Source organism: Camellia sinensis, chromosome 10 (assembly GCF_055761805.1).
Source record: "Camellia sinensis isolate YWXY chromosome 10, ASM5576180v1, whole genome shotgun sequence".
Classification (NCBI taxonomy): domain Eukaryota; kingdom Viridiplantae; phylum Streptophyta; class Magnoliopsida; order Ericales; family Theaceae; genus Camellia; species Camellia sinensis.
Window position 1 is genome coordinate 76,630,086 of NC_138970.1, and position 6,000 is coordinate 76,636,085.

Genomic DNA, 6,000 nt, shown 5'->3' on the forward strand with positions numbered 1-6,000 from the left:
AAACACAAGAAAATTTTATGAATTTATTAGATTAAGTGTACTAAAAGACATTTATTTATTTATTTATTTAATTTTTTTTTTCTCCCTAAATTCCTATCTAAATTTAGCAGTTCCCAGCATTGTAATTAGGTAATCAAACACAACAACCAACGCGGCTTCTTTTCTTTCAACAATGATTCATCCCACTAAAAACATCACCACTAATAGCACTAATGCATTAAAAAAATAAAAAAATAATAAAAAAAATACAACTCCAAGACCAAAACATCACATCATTAATGGCGGGACCCACTGCCACCTAATTAGTGGGAGCACTAATTAGTGCTCCCAAGCATTTTTCCTTTTCTTTTGTACTATTCTTTTCGTTCCGTCGATAGAGTGTCAAATCACCGAATATCTTTTGAAAAACGTTTCATTGGGGTAACCTTACATGTACACTTACAGCTCACCTTCTATTTTTGTTTTTTCTGGTTGTAAATAGGAACCAATTCTCAGGACCTTGTTTGGTGGAATGTTCAATATGAAACGTGTATTCTATGGTATGCTATGCACCGTCATCCATTATTGCCAACAATAACTAGTGACCCAAGTGTGACTGGTAAATTCTTCAAATTCTATTTAAGAGGTCTTTTGTTTTTATCTTGATGTCTTGTTTTGCTCAGCTTTGTGCCCTTGAAAATTCAGTAAAAAAATAGGCCCCATTCTTTTTTAGTTATTATACTAGTTCAGGATCTTTTGGGAAGTTAAAAAAAAAAATCAATTTTTTATTTTTTATTTATTTTTTTATCAAGGCCGGCCCTGAGATTTGTGAGGCCTAAGGCGAACTATGAAAATGGAATCCCTCTAATATATTTTTTTTTAATAAAAAATTTATGTATAAAATGATAAGTGTTCACAAATTTTTTCTAAGTATACTTGAACATATAATCATTAAAATTATAAACTAAAATTTACTTTCATTTACTTGAATTAATTGTTCTACTTTCATCCTCTTCTTTCTCTTTTCATTTTCAGAACTATACTTCCTAGGAAACATGGCTATAATCCCAAATACTTCAATCCACAAATCACAAACACTGCAAATCAATCCACAAATCACAAACACTTCAATCCACAAATCACAATCCATTGATCTGATAGCAAATAAATTATAAAAAGAAGAATTTAATGAAACAAAATTAGGGCAAAAAATTTATTTAATTAAAACTGATAAATACCTAGGTAAAAAAATTAGTGCTAAATTATTTATTCCACTAAAATCTAATGGATAAAGAAGATAAAAAAAAATTAGGACAAATTTATTATTCCACTAACTGATAGAGAAATAATGTAGAAAAAAAATTAGGGTAACTTTATTTAATAAAATCTGATAGTGAGAGTGAGGATTTACCATGAGAGAGACTGAGTCGCCGGAGGAGTGAGTGAAAGAGAGAGAGAGTGAGTCGCTCACAACAATGCTGTGCTCTGCGTCTGCCTTGAACTTGGTACATATTGCTGTGATCTTCATTTCATTACTTCGTTAAAGAGAGAGATATTGAAAGCAAACACTGCACTGAAGTGAAAGTGATGTTGTATACAGTGTATGTATGGTTTGGGTTGGGCCCAAACACTTCTTCTGTTTTTGTTTTTATATGTTTTCATTTTAATAAATATGGGCCAAACACATTATAAATAAATATGGGCTAAATTTTACATGGGCCCAGTAAAATATTTTGGGATCCTTTAAATTGATCTTAAAAGAAAAAAAATAAAAAAATGCAATAACAACAACAACAACAAAAAAGGGTTGGGCCTATAACAATTTATTAAATTTGGAGGCCATTTCTTTGGGCCAAGATTTCGGGCCTAAGGCACAAGCCTTACCTGCCTTAGGTCAGGGCCGACCCTATTTTTGATCACATTATTTTTCACATTTTTTACTCACAAAAAAACAAAATAGATTAAAAATGCCAAAAAAGTCAACTTTTTTCCAAATTACCAAAATACCACTTCATAAGAAACAATTCACTTAAATTTTAAAAATTCTAATAAAATTTGGTAAAAATTCAAAATTAATAATTGATTGATGTGGTGAATTATTTAAAATAAATAGATAATTATTTTTATTGGCCAAAATCAAAAAGTCGATTGATATGGTGAATTATTTTAAATTAGTAAATGATTATTTCTCAAATGCATATGGATTGCGTATAAACCTGATTAATTATACCTGTTATAGTTGTTTATAGGAAAATAAACTTTTTAAATTTAAAATTGATTAAATTTTACCTCGGTCAATTATATCACAAGAAAGATTTAATGTGTTAGCAATTTAATCAATTAAAAAGGAATAATTAATAAGTTGAATTATGCAAGTTTCATTAGCAATTTTGTAGTTAATAATTATATATATGATCAATATTTAAATTCATAATCATTTGATCACAATTTTTTTTTTTTTCTTATAATGTGTGAAAGGCCCCAAAACAAGAGTTTGTTTTGGACCCCAAAAATATCAGAGCCGACCCTGATTTTGCTTTATACATATTAGTTAGTGAATACTCATGTCTCAAGTTAATAATACTCTTCAAATAAATTCAATGTACCTTTACCTTAAATCAATTCTCGATTGAAAAAAAGGAATACTGCAACAATCCTTCCTACCAAATATAAGATTAATTACAAAATCAATTATATAAAATAATGATCGTTAAATTTAAGCTAGAGTTGGCAAATGGGCGATGTCACACGTCCAGAGGTACCTGAGCGTGCTAAACAGTTCGAATTTTCGATTTCTTTGATCTAATTTCACAAGTGTAATATGAAACATAGAAGAAAGTCTAGATCCGACAACTTTTATAGAAAAATCCATTTTTCTACAAATTCTTTGTCAAAATGGACCATATCACCAGATCTCAAAGTCGCCATCTAATATTTTGAAAAAATTAGAAAACACGTGACTCGTACCAAGGTCACTATTCGTCGTAACCAGAGATGTCTCGATTCGGAACCTTAAGTATGGGGGGAGAGGTCATTAATTGAGCACACCTACTCATCCGATCAAAAGATCGGCCTCTACTATATCATGATATGAATTTTATTGACTTCATATGTTCATATTCTGATTATTTAATAAATCTAAATATACTATGTGAAACAATCAAGTATAGACCATGTCACTCATTTTAGAATGTTATGATCTTATGCATTTTGAAAAAAGGTTTTGAAAGTGTGCCACTCAAAAGAAATCGAGCTTACAAACATGAAATCAATACTATTCCAAATTAAAGCAATACAACCTCCATCCACCGACAATTATAGAGTTATATCAATTAAGCAAGTAGCTGTATGGTAAGATAACACATTACAATTTTCATCATCAGGTGTTTGGAAGAAAACGCCCAAGTCTTAAGGCTAATCAAAATGGGATGTCTACAGTTGCCCCACTTTGATGTAAGTAAATGTCAAAACCTAAAGATGACCTTTGTGATGAAGCCGTAAAACTTGGGCAAACAAATAAGATGCAGATGCAGTTGGTTAAACCCGAGAGTTGCCTACGTATCCCTTTGCAAAGAATCAAACTAGCATAGTTAGGGGTAGAATGCAAGTGATATGCTTGAAATGCAGTTGAAAGTTGGACTTACATGATTCGCGTAGCCGGTTGTTTGAAAATTCATGATTTATGCAATTCAATGCAATGGTGATAAAGATGTGAAGATGACAATATGCGAAGCGAGCCTTGTGAACATGATATAAAACACACTAAAATGCAATGCAAACAAACATGTTTCACACTAATAAAAGAAAGCCTAACCAACAAACATGCCTAACCGTGTCTCACATGGAAAGGGAGAAGATATAACCAAGTGAGCTCGAGATCCAAACGCGTCTCACGCAAGAGGAAGAAAAATGAACTTGAGATCCAAAAGTGTCTCACGCGAGAGGAGGAAATGTGAACTCGAGATCCAAACGCGTCTCACACAAAAGAAGGAAAAATGAACTCGAGATCCAAATGTGTCTCGCACGAGAGGAGGAAATGTGAACTCGAAATCCAAACACATCTCACGCAAAAGGAGGAATTGTGAACTCAAAATCAAAACGCATCTCATGCGAGTAGAGGAAAAGTGAACTCGAAATCCAAACGCGTCTCACATGAGTGGAGGAAATGAGAACTCGAAATCCAAATACGTCTCACGCGATTGAAGGAAATATGAACTCAAAATCCAAACGCGTCTCACGTGAATGAAGGAAAAGTGAACTCGAAATCCAAATGCGTCTCACGCGAGTGGACAAAATGTGAACTTGAAATCCAAACGTGTCTAACGCCAAAGGAGGACATGTGAACTCGAAAAAATAATGGGTCTTAAGCGAGTAGAGGAAAAGTGAACTCAAAATCCAAACGCGTCTCATACGAGAGGAGGAAATTTGAACTCGAAATCTAAACGCATCTCATGCAAGAGAAGGAAATGTGAACTCTAAATCCAAACTCATCTCGTAGAGGAGGAATTGTGAACTCGAGATCCAAACGCGTCTCACGCGAGAGGAGAAAATGTGAACTCAAAATCCAAATGCATCTCACGTAAGAGGAGGAACTGTGAACTCAAGATTCAAACACGTCTCACGCGAGAGGAGGAAATATAAACTTGAGATCCAAGCGCTTCTCACGCGAGAGGAGGAAATGTGATCTCGAAATCCAAGCGCGTCTTACGTAAGAGAAGAAAATGCAAACTCAAGATCCAAACGTGTCTTAAGCAAGAGGAGGAAATGTGAACTGGAAAGCCAAATGCGTCCCACACGAGAGGAGGAAATGTGAACTCGAAATCCAGTCGCGTCCCACGCGATAAGAGGAAATGTAAACTTGAAATCCAAACGCGTCTCACATGAGAGGAGGAAAAGTGAACCTGAGATCCAAACGCGTCTCACATGAACGGATGAAAAGTGAACTTGAGATCCAAATGTGTCTTATGAGAGAGAATGAAAAGTGAACTTGAGATCCAAACGCATCTCACGTGAGAGGAGGAAATGTGAACTTGAGATCCAAACACGTTTAACGCGAGAGGAGGAAAGATGAACTTGAGATCCAAACGTGTCTCAAGTGAGAGGATGGAATCTGAACTCAAGATCTAAACGCGTCTAATGGGAGAAGAGAAAATGTGATGTTCTTTCAAACACGAAATTTTGAAAAACATTTTGGAATTCAATGTATGAGTCTATTTTCTTCCGAGAAGCAATATTTTTTTAGAAAACATCTTAGGAAGCGGCGCTCCGAAAAGTGTTTCACAATTTTGAAATGGCGCCAAGGTGGCCTTATTATTTATTATTAGTACTTTTTTTTTGTTGGGATCCTTGATGACACAGTAACCAAGCATCAACACAATGTATTTTGAAATTTGAAATTGCAAATGACAGCATTTGAACGAGTTCTAAACTGGATGTTGAATTTACAACCCAATGAAATACAAAATTTGACTCCATGAAAGAAAAACAAAACAAAACAACCTAAAAACACTTATTTGTACTTGGTGGAATAAAAAGGACACAAAACAACCATAAAACAAGATTCAAAGCAAAAAACCACAGAGCTTGCTCTACTTTTGCAAATTTGATCTAGCTGAATCAGAAAATGTGTTAGCTGAATGAAGATTTGTACGGCTAAATAGAAAGTTGGCCGGCTAACTGAAGGGTTTTACTATATTTCCAGAGATAACTATTATGCACTTCTCGGTGAGTGCTTGCATTAGCAGAGACCCAAGAGTGTGCGAGAATGAGACAAAAGACGTGACTCGACTGTGCCCCTAGTTTCATTGCTTTGACTTTTAAAAAAAAAAAAAAAAAAAAAAAAAAAAAAAAAAAAAGATTTTGATCAACATGAGAGTTAGGTTAGCATGCTTGTTCCACTCTCTGTTTTGAAATCATGTAAGCCAAATTGTGAATACTGAAAATTTTCCCTTATTTTAGTCCAATGAATGATCTGGTTTTGGAAGATTTGAATAATTTTTGTGAAAATCAGTTAACTTTATT